The 12175-nt window shown below is 35.2% G+C and overlaps 1 protein-coding gene across 4 annotated transcripts in view; it reads right to left on the bottom strand.

Moving 5' to 3' along the window:
• AFF4 (ALF transcription elongation factor 4) overlaps positions 1-12175 on the bottom strand; it is an 85131-nt gene that overhangs the window by 56458 nt on the left and 16498 nt on the right. The gene's annotated exons all lie outside the window — the stretch shown is intronic.

The raw sequence follows: 12175 nt of genomic DNA on the forward strand, positions 1-12175 counted from the left end.
TCATTTCTATAATCATGACAGTATGCTCTGTTTTCACTAACAAGAAACCAAGGAAAATAGTTTATATCAGAGGGATTTTTGGTTAATAGATAACAATGAAAACTGTTGTCTAATCCTGGGACAAGGGATTATCAGGGACTCTGCAACACACTCTTCCGTGGAGACATTTAATCATCTGTCCTAGTTATGCTTTGTTTTGCTTTGAAAGTTCTGCTGGAGGCCAGACAGAAAGACCAGGTTACACAGTGGAGTATTTCCAGCCTTATGATAAGATTCAGAAATCAAATTAAATGAGAAAATTAAAGTCAATCAAGACTGGTAGAAACTATAATTGTAAAATGAGAATGGACAGCAAAACCAATTCTTGAGGACTTTTATAAGCACAAATAAACATTTAAATATAAAACTTCCTGATTTGCAATTTACTGTCATTCAAATAGAGCAACTTAGTGTTTAAAAATGTGTTCCAGGTATCCAAATGTATATTCAAGTTCCTTCTTTTATGTACAAGTTTCTAATAAACTTAGAAAAGAATATAAACTATTTTGAGGTTATGGGAATAGTGTGTGCTTTCTTTGGTCTCCCATCAGAACCACAAAAAGTATTTGATTCTTTCTTTAATAAACACCATAAAACATCTACACTTTGGTATTCAGAAATTAAAATGAAAGAACATTTATTATCCCCTAGCATACTTGTGCCAACTAATAACTGTGTATCACTATCAAACTTCAAATAGACCTCTAGAGCTATAGTGCCACAACACATGAACTTGTGTCCATATCTGCATTAACTACCAATTTCCTCTAATTTCCTAAGTTTAATTCTTGAAAGCTCAGTGACTTCTCCAGTGATCCGGTGGTTAAGACTCTAACCTTCCACTGCAAGGGGAGCGGGTTCAATCCCTGGTTGGGGAACTAAGATCCCATACAGCAGGGCAACTAACTAAGCCCATGTGCCCCAACTAGAGAAGCTCACCCACCACAAGAAGCCTGTGTACAACTAGAGAAAGCCCACTCAACACAATGGAGACCCAGAGCAGTCCCCACCCCCAAATTCTTGAACAATCAGAAAACAACAGACATGCCTTATTTAAATTATGATTTAATTTTATGTATTAAAATTAACAGCACTAACATAATCATGCAAGAAACATGTGAAAGTTTACTGCAAAAATGGATGATTCCCACAATAAAATTCCTCCTATAATTCAATAATAAAAAAACTTTGTTTTCTTAAACAGTAGAAGTCATCACACTGAATATTTCCTCTTTTAACAAAACTGCCAAGAAACTCATGATGAAATTAAATGATTGCTAATAAGAACTAATATCCCAGTTTCAGTTCTTATTCTCTAGGTTTATTTCTGATTTGACTTATTTTCACATCTAATACACTGGTTCTATTTTTTTCCTTCTGTGTCTTCCAATATCAGTATCTCTGCCTAAAATAAAGTTTTCCCCAAAGCAGAATTCCAATAATTCCACTTGAGCTGACCTAAAATTAATATGAAATTCAAATGACTCAATTTGAAGTATATCTCTGTTGTACAGCCCAAACTATATTCCTCCTATATTTGCAACTACTATACTGAAACAGAATTCAGTAAAAAATAAAAAACTGCTATATCACAACCATTCTACTAGATAAAATAATTTCTAAAAGAAAATTAGCAAGTAGAAAGAAGGTTCTTCTTCTAAAATTTTTAATTACTTAAGGTAAATTGTTTAAGTACCTATCCAGTACTTAAAGTTGATATACCAATTACAAATTTTTTCTTCTAGTTAATTTATTGAGATATAATACACAGCACTTGAAAAGTTAACAGCATAATGGTTTGATACGTATCATAAAGTCATCATCACAGTAAGTTTAGTGAACATTCATAATCTTATACAGATGCAAAATTAAAGAAATAGAAAAACATCATTTTTGATGAGAACTCAATGACTGATTCTCAACTGTTAAGTAAAACATACAACACTGTTAATTTTATTAAATTGTATTGTCCAGCACCTCCCTAGCACTTATCCTTATAACTGGAAGTTGGTACCTTTTGACTGCCTTCATCCAATTCCCCTGACCCTGATCCCCCATCTCTGGTAACCACAAATCTTAACTCTGCCCTTTCTGAGTTTGTTTCTAAAGTGTAATTGATCTGCAACACTATGTTAGTTCCTGTTATACAACCTGTTTTACCTCTATACATTTACGAATCTAGTAAGATACCTCACCATACAAAGATAATATATAGTTACTGACCATATTCCTCACACTGTACATTTCAAACCTTTGATTCATTTACTTCCTAACTGGAGTTTGTACCTCTTCATCATCCTCACCTGTTTCTTTCCTTCAACCTCAACCCCTCCCCCCAGCAACCATCTGTTTGTTCTCTGTATGAATGTATGTATGTTCTCTGTTTCTGTTTTATTGTGCTTGCTCTTTTTTATTTTTTTTTTAAAGATTTCACATATAAGTGAAATCATGTAGTATTTGTCTTTGTTGGACTTATTTAACTTTTTAGGATAATATCTTCTAAGTCCATCCATATTGTTGCAAATGGAAAGATTTCATTCTTTGTGATGGCTGAGTAATTTTCCATTATACATATTCATATATCACATCTTCTTTATCCATTCATCTACCAATGGAACTCCGGCTGCTTCCATATCCTGGCTATTGCAAATAATCCCACAACTAACATAAGGGTGCATATATCTCAAGTGTTTTTGTTTTCTTTTGTTTGCTGGATCATATGGTAGTTCTGTTTTTATGGATGATATTTCAGATAACATAGCAATGTTAAGTCCCTCAACTGTGATAATTCTATTTCATTATGTAGGAGAAAATCCTTGATTCTTACTTAGGACATATACAACATACAGGCGAAATGTTATGTTTGCTGCTGCTAAGTCGCTTCAGTCGTGTCCGACTCTGCGACCCCAGAGACGAAAGCCCACCAGGCTCCCCCGTCCCTGGGATTCTCCAGGCAAGAACACTGGAGTGGGTTGCCATTTCCTTCTCCAATGTTATGTTTGCCAACTCTCAAATGGTTGGAATCTACACCAAGTATGTATAGATAGTATGTCTATAGAAAGTATCGTATGTGGGGTTGGGGGGAGAGACAAGAGAGAGAGGGATGGATAAAGGAAGGAGGGAAAGACAGAGGTAAAGGAAAGAGTCAGGAAGAGGAGAAGGAAGAGTAGGAGTAGCAGCAGTAACTGTTAACAGTAAAAATGTTAATCTAGGTGAAGGGTATAGAGATCTGTATTATACTTTTCTTACGTTTGAGATTTAAAAAAAATAAAATATGAAAGGTTAAGAGTGATTAAAATGTTAGAGCATGATGGGTGCTTTCCAACATTTTTCAGTCTTGGGACTACCATCAAACTACTTCTCCTCTAGGGCTTACAGTATTTCTCTCATGACTAAGGTGCACCTCCAAATCCACTCTGATTTCCAGTTCTCCTCAACTCCTGTGTGTCATGATTTATCACATTTCAGAAAAAAATTGCACTTATTACTTGTAAGAAGGGGACAATATCCACAGGGCAAGCTTCGGTTCAATAAAAGTAAATGAACATCCAAAATTTATCTAAAGCAAAATTTAGTATTATTAAGTGTGCTATTAAGTTAATATGCAACAAGCGTCTATTATATACTTAGTATTGGGGAGAACAAGAATAACCTGCCATACTAGATTAAAACTTATAATCCATTACCATTATCAAAATAGCATGGTAAAGAAATGAAAAAATTGATCAGTAAACCAGAGGCAAGAAATAAATCCCAAAACATGTGGGATTTTAATAGTTTAAAAAGCCCAATTCAATAATAAAATGTTTTATTTAATAACAATTAAGAGCCATGTACTTTTCTAAAATGACAGTTATTAAAATGGTGAAGACATTTCAAACTCAGCCAGAATAAAAACAAACCTTTCAGCCCAGTAGCCTCACTTGTGGGACTGTATTCCACAGAATTAAAAGCACAGCTATAGGCTACAAAGATGTTCACTGCAGCACTGTTTTTAGTGGTAAAACAATTTAAAATAATCGAATGTCCGAGAACAAAGAGATGGTTAAATAAACCATGATTTATTAAAGCAAATGAAGTAGATAATTTCCAATTAACCTGGGGAATTTCCATAAATGCTGTTATGTAAGGAAAAGTAGGTGCAACACAATGTATGCCATATGATTGACAGCCTCATTATTTCTTTAGCTTAAACCTGGAAGCAGAATTGTTAAGTGCTGAGTATACAGAAATACAACTAACTCAACTAATAGGAAAACATGCCCACCACCATTCTCATAAGCTAAACACAAGAAAACTGAAAATCTGAATATCCAGTTTTCATGCATAATATGAAACATGTCTCCCTATTTAGTTAAATCATCTTTCTTATCCCTCAGTAAATATTTTGGCCATTACTGCAAATGTTAATAGGGAATAGTCTTCCACCTATGTATTTTCCAAAAAAGACAAACCTTTAAAGAAATTTTTTTTAGTAAAATATAGTTGTTTACAACACTGTTTTAGTTGCAGGTATACAGGAAAGTGATTTAGTTATAGACATATATATATTTGGATTCCTTTCTATTATAGGTCATTACAAGATACTGACTACAGTTCCCTGTGCTATATAGTAGGTCCTTGCTGGTTATCTATTTTATATACAGTAGTTCGTATATTTTAAACCCAAACTCCTAATTTATCCCTCCCTTCTTTCCCCTCTGGTAACTGTTTTCTATGTCTTTAAATCTATTTCTGTTTTGTAAATAAGTTCTTTGTATATTTTTCTTTTAGATTCCACATATAAGCACTATCATACAACATTTGTCTTTCTCTGATTTACTTTACTTAGTATGATAATCTCGAGGTCCATCCATGTGGCTGCAAATGGCATTATTTCATTATTTTCTATGGCTAAGTAATATACTATTGTGTATATATATCACATCACCTTTATCTGTTCATTTGTTGATGGACACAGGTTGCTTCCATGTCTTGGTGACTGTAAATAGTGTTGCTATGAACAACGGGGTGCATGTATCTCTTTGAATCATAGTTTTCTCCAGATACATGCTCCGGAGTGGGACTGCTGCATCATATAGTAACTCTTATTTTAGGTTTTTAAGGAACCTCCATACTGTTCTCCATAGTGGCTATACCAATTTACATTCCCATAAACAGTGTAAAAAGGTTCCTTTTTCAAAAAAGATAACCTTGATGGGTCTGTTTTTCCAATTACACAAGTAATACTCACTCTTGGCCCCCAAACTCTAATATGATCACTATAAAGTAGAAAGTAAAGTCACCAATAGTTTTACTTCCCTGAAATAAATCATATTCCAAGGAGTCACATAGAGTAAAGGTGAAAATTATTACACATACAATTCTTACTTCATTTAAGAAGTAATGAACATAGTTCCATAACAATATTCATGAATTTTCATTCTTTTATTGCCTGCATAGTATTCATTTAACCAGAAAGCCCCTGAAGAGGTTGTATCTGGAATTCTGTATGACAAACATTATAATGATTGTACATGGTGTGCACACTGTTTTCATTTCAGATAAATTTCTCCATGTGAAATTGCTAAGTCAAAGGATATATGCTATACCACTTTAATGTATACCACTAAACTGCTTTTCAAAAAGACTGTTTTAATTGACAGACTACTAATAAGAGTGTGACACTGCCCTTTAACCATGCCGTTTTCAATCCAGGCATTATGAGTCTTTTTTAATTGAATCACCTAAAAAATTTAAAAAAAAGAATGTTCCAATGTTACTTGTTTTATTTATCCAAAAAATACAGGAACCTGTCTGCTACTTCTAGGCACTGTTCGAGAAGCCAGGGAAAAAATAAAGAATGACTCCTAGATGGTCCTTGATCTTGAAAGCTCATAGCTGCATTCTACTCAATTTCTCTGATAGTTAAGACTGTACATCTTTTTCATGAGCTGCTTAGCCATTCATATTTCATATTTCTTCCTCTATGAACTGCATATTTATATCTTTTGTCCATTTTCCTATTAAAGTGATAGTCTTGATTACATAATAACCATGCTTTTCCAATCTGTTCTACATTTTAGCTGAGAAATATGAGGTTAGGATTAAACCTTATGCTAAACTGCATCCTACTCTACTGACCACCTCTTCAAGTTTTCTGGCTCCTCCTTCAGGACTACTTCCAAACTCTGCAGGCAGGCCTACACTCTCCTCAATCTAAAATGCAAACCTCACACTGCAGTTTTTGAAAATTTGTCAATACTCTCTCCAAGTCTCTTGATTTCTTTCTGTCTTTTTGACTTTCACCTTGATCCACATTTGTTCAACCTCTCTGGAGTTTTCCATTCTTTATGTCAATGGAGTAACTATAATCAATCTAAATAAATAATTTTAAGTATTTTTAATACAGACTATGTGCTATCTGTATCTTTACTTTTCAGTTACCTGTAACGAGAGACTAAAAGTGAACTATACTATGGACTACATGGGACTAGGGTACTCAATAAAGGAAAGGGCTGGCTTTTATAGCCCTTTAATAGCTGCTACTCATTGCAGTTATTTAAGTCTTATCCACCCACTACTAGCAGCTATGTCCAAGTGAAACTGTCTTTATAGTGGAACTGGATACTTGATATTTAGCTGTGATTATATAACACACTAGACATATGATTTAGGTAAGTAATCTACATAAATCTCACTTCTGTCCTTTAAAAAACGTCCAAACTAATTGGATGGTAAGAATTAGATGTGAGAACTATTTGTGTACCCGTGAGAACTACATGTGTACCCCATTGTTCATCGCAGCACTGTTTATAATAGCCAGGACATGGAAGCAACCTAGATGTCCATCAGCAGATGAATGGATAAGAAAGCTGTGGTACATATACACAATGTATTTGAATATTTAACACTATACAAGTATTTAATACAGTCCAGTGGTATTTAACATGGTCCAGAGTATTTAACCAGAGAAGGTGATAGCACCCCACTCCAGTATTCTCGCCTGGAAAATCCCATGGATGGAGGAGCCTGGTGGGCTGCAGTCCATGGGGTTGCGAAGAGTCGGACACGACTGAGCGACTTCACTTTCACTTTTCACTTTCATGCATTGGAGAAGGAAATGGCAACCCATTCCAGTGTTCTTGCCTGGAGAATCCCAGGGATAGGGGAGCCTGATGGGCTGCTGTCTATGGGGTCGCACAGAGTCGGACACGACTGAAGTGACTTAGCAGCAGCAGCAGAGTATTTAACACAGTCCAGGTTAGGACTTGGCACTCTCACTGCCAAGGCCCCAGGTTTGATCCCTGGTCAGGGAACTAAGATCCTACAAGCCACTTGGTGTGCAGCCCCCCTCCCCCTCCCTCTAAAAAACAGAATAAAGGGTAAAACAAAGAATAAAGAGTGACTGTAAACAGACACAACGTATCTTTTTAGGGTAATGGAAATGTTCAGCAATTAAATTGTGGTGATAGCTGCACACTCATAAACCGATTAAGAATCACTAATTGTACACTTAAAAACAAGTGAGTTTATGGAATGCAAATTATTCCTCAATAAAGCTGTTTTTGAAAACACAATGAAGAAATCTTTGTCAACTCTTCCTGTATCTTTATGGCATTATTAACAAGTTTCAGACCAGTGTGTTCCTTTAAAGAATTGAGGATCCCAACTTTCTGCCTCAACTGCTCGTTTCCCTATGAGAAACAACTGAGGTCTCACAACATTAAAATAATCTGGTGTTAGAATTGAAAGAGACACATGTACCCCAATGTTCATCGCAGCACTGTTTATAATAGCCAGGACATGGAAGCAACCTAGATGTCCATCAGCAGATGAATGGATAAGAAAGCTGTGGTACATATACACAATGGAGTATTACTCAGCCATTAAAAAGAATACATTTGAATCAGTTCCAATGAAGTGGATGAAACTGGAGCCTATTATACAGAGTAAAGTAAGCCAGAAAGAAAAACATCAATACAGTATACTAACGCATATATATGGAATTTAGAAAGACGGTAACGATAACCCTGTATGCTATGCTATGCTAAGTCGCTTCAGTCATGTCCGACTTTGTGTGACCCCATAGACGGCAGCCCACCAGGCTCCACCATCCCTTGGATTGCGAGACAGCAAAAGAGACACAGATGTACAGAACAGTCTTTTGGACTCTGTGGGGCGGGGGGGGGGATGATTTGGGAGAATGACATTGAGACATGTATAATACCATATAAGAAACGAATCTCCAGTCCAGGTTCGATGCACGACACAGGATGCTTGGGGCTGGTGCACTGGGATGACCCAGAGGGATGGTACGGGAAGGGAGGTGGGAGGGGGGGTTCAGGATGGGGAGCACGTGTACCCCCGTGGCGGATTCATGTTGATGTATAGCAAAACCAATACAATATTGTAAAGTAATTATTCTCCAATTAAAATAAAAAAATTTAAATTAAAAAACATAATAATCTGGTGTTATTCAAGAGATAAAGGATATGAGTAGAACAAATATTAACAGTCTCTCAGGTTTTGATACATTGACTTGAACAACACTGTAATAATTCAACTAGGTCTAACAGGTATAGAACGCTCAACGAAAGCAGAATACACATTCTCCTCCAGTGCACACAGAACATTCTCCGACAGACTGTACATTAGGCCATAAAACAAATCTAAATAAATCTGAAAGGACTGAAATCATACAAAGTATGTTATTGGATCACGATGGGATGAAATCAGAAATCAAGGGCAGAAGGAAAACTGAGAAATTCACAAATGTATGGAAATTATAAACAATATAATCCTAAATAACCAGTTGGTCAAAGAAGGAAGAAGTCCTAAGAAGGAAACTCTGAGATATTAATAAAACCACAACTCCAAACCAAAACTTATGAGATGCAGCTAAAGCTGTGCTGAAGGAAAATGTGTAATTATAAACACTGATATTAAGCAAAGAGAAAGATTTTAAACGAATCTTAAAAAACTAAAACAATAAATAAATAAAAAACTAAAAAGAATTAAAAGTAAACTAAACCAAATGAAAGCAGGAGGGAGGAAATGAATGAAAATTAGCGTGGAAATAAAATACATAATAGAAAAATAATAGAGAAAATTAGCAAAACCAAAAACTAGTTCTTTAAAAAGACCAAGAATGTTGAAAAACCTTTAGTAAACAATGACCAAGAAAAAAGAAAGAGAATTAAAATTACTGAAAGCAAAAATGAAGAGGGGACAATATTACCAACCTTACAGAAATAAAAGATTACAAAGGAATACAATGAAAAACTGTATGCAAACAAAGTAGGTAATCTAAATGGAATGGACAAAATTCCTGAAAAGACACCAGATCACATAAGTCAAGAAATAAAAGGAAGCCAGAAAAGACCCATAACAAGAGGCTGAATTAGCAGTCAAAAAAACTCTTATAAATAAAAGTGCAAAACTGAATGACTTCATTGGTAAATTCTAACGAATGCTTAAAGAATTAACACTGCTGCTGCTGCTAAGTCGCTTCAGTCGTGTCCGTCCGACTCTGTGCGACCCCATAGACGGAAGCCCACCAGGCTCCCTAGTCCCTGGGATTCTCCAGGCAAGAACACTGGAGTGGGTTGTCATTTCCTTCTCCAATGGATGAAAGTGAAAAGTGAAAGGGAAGTCGCTCAGTCATGTCCGACTCTTAGCGACCCCAAGGACTACAGCCTACCAGGCTCCTCCATCCATGGGATTTTCCAGGCAAGAGTACTAGAGTGGGGTGCCATTGCCTTCTCCGGAATTAATACCAATCCTTCACAAACTCTTCCCCAAAAAAGGAAGGAGGAAACTACTTCTAATTCATTTTGTAAAGGTAATATTACCCTGATATGAAAACCAGACGAAGACATCGCAAGAAAAAAAATCTACAGATCAGGTTGCTGTACTCGCCCTATGAGATGGCTCACACTCTGTCTGTGGAGTGTGCTTCTCTCTGAATCTGAGTAAATCCATTTCTTACCTAAAAAAAAAAATAAAATTCTACAGATCAATACAAACCTTATATTTACACAAAAAGTCCCCCCCAAAATACTAACAAACCAAATCCAGCAATATTAAAAGGATTATACACCATGACCAACTGAAGAATGCAAGACTGGCCTAACATCCAAAAATCAGTTAAAGTAACACATCCTAACAATAGAATACAGGACAAAAACCAGATGACCATCTCAACGGATGTAGAAAATGCATCTGACAAGTTGTAACATCTCTTCTTGACAAAACCACTCAACAAACTAGGAACAGAAGGAAATTTCCTAAAGCTAACAAGGTATATCTACAAGGAAAATGGAGCTATCATATTTAATAGTGAGAGACTGAATGCTTTCCCCTTAAGATCAAGAAAAGAACAAGACAAGGATGTCCTTTCACCACTTCTAATCCATACTGTAAAGAGGTTCTAGTCAAGTCAATCAGGCAAGAAACAGAAGTAAAAGGCTCTGAACTGGAAAGGAAAAGTAGAATAATGATATTATATGTAGAAAACCATAAAGAATCCACAAAATATCTGTGAGAGCTAATAAATGAGCTCAACAAAGTTGTATGACATAAGATCAATATACAGAAAAAAATGAATTCTACTTCTATAAAGTACAATAAACAAACCAAAAATGAAATTAAGAAAACAATTCCATTTACAATATCACACACACACACACAAAATACTTAGAAAAAAATTAACAAGAGAACAGCAAAATTCAAACTCTGAAAACTACAAAACATTAAAGAAATTAAAGAAGATCTAAAAAAAATGGGAACAATCTTATTCATGGATTTGAGAATTTATTAAGATGAAGATACTCCTTTAATTGATCCACAGATTCTACAGAGTCCCTATTAATATCCCAGCTGACTTCTTTACAGAAATTGATGAGATGATACTAAAATTCACATGCAAATTCAAGAGTTCCAGAATAGTCAAAACAATCTTGCAAAAGAAGAAAGTTGGAAGACACACACTTCTCAATTTCAAAATTTACTAGAAACCTCAAAAGAGAACCAGGAGTCTGGAAATATATCAATACTTCACATTTGTAACAGATTTTCCACAAAAATGCCAAGACGACTCAATCAAAAAATGGGGAAAGGACTTGAACAAGCTTTTCTCCAAAGAAAATATACAAATAGCCAATAAACACATGAAGTGATCTATAACATCATCAGTCTTTAGGGAAATGGAAATCAAAACTAAGAGATACAACATCACACCTATTAGGATGGCTATTATCAACATTTTAAAATCTTGTTTAAAAAATGCTGGCAAGAATATGAAGAAATTAGAACCCTGAGCAGTGCTGGTGAAAATGTAAAATGGTGCAGCTGCTGTGGCAAAGTTTGTTGCTCATAATATAGAATTACCATATGATCCAGCAATCATACGCTTACATATACAGCCAAAAGAACTGAAAGCAGGGACTCAAAATAGGTATTTGTACACCCCATGTTCATAGCAGCATTATCCACAGAAGTCAAGAGGTGGAAGCAACCCGAGTGCTCACCAACAGATGAATGGACAAACAAAATGTGGTATACACATACAAAGAAATATAATTTAGCCTTAAAAAGGAAAGGAATTCTGACACATGCTACAACATGAATGAAGCTTGAGGATATCAAGGCTAAGTGAAATAAGCCAGTCACTTACATGAGGTATGTAAAAAAGGCAAACTGACAGAAAGCAGAATGGTGGTTGCAAGACACTGGGCATAACGGAATAGGGAATTATCATTCAATGGGTATGGAGCTTCTGTTCAAGATACACTGTAAATGTACATAATGCCACTGAGCTATACATTTAAAATTACTAAAATAAATTTCACTATATATATATATATATATATAAAACCACAATAAGAAAATATAGTAATCATAGTTCAAAAAAGGGTGCATTCCCAGTGAACCAGAAATTCATCACCTATAATTTTTTAAATAAAAACATGTAGTTTTATAACCTTTTAAAATTTAAAACCTCAAAAATGGTTGAATGAGTAAAATGTGACCTTTAAGTTGCCTTTTTCAAATGTTCAGAACTAGTGTCTGGCATGTTACAATGTTTTTTTTTTTAAACTAGTGTCTATTATCAATTAAATTATTTACACTTCAAAAGTCAAAAGAGAATTGAGCT

The sequence above is a fragment of the Bos grunniens genome, chromosome 7, assembly GCF_055505025.1.
Source record: "Bos grunniens cultivar Pamir isolate PY7600 chromosome 7, Bosgru_T2T1.0, whole genome shotgun sequence".
In the NCBI taxonomy this organism is placed as follows: Eukaryota; Metazoa; Chordata; class Mammalia; order Artiodactyla; family Bovidae; genus Bos; species Bos grunniens.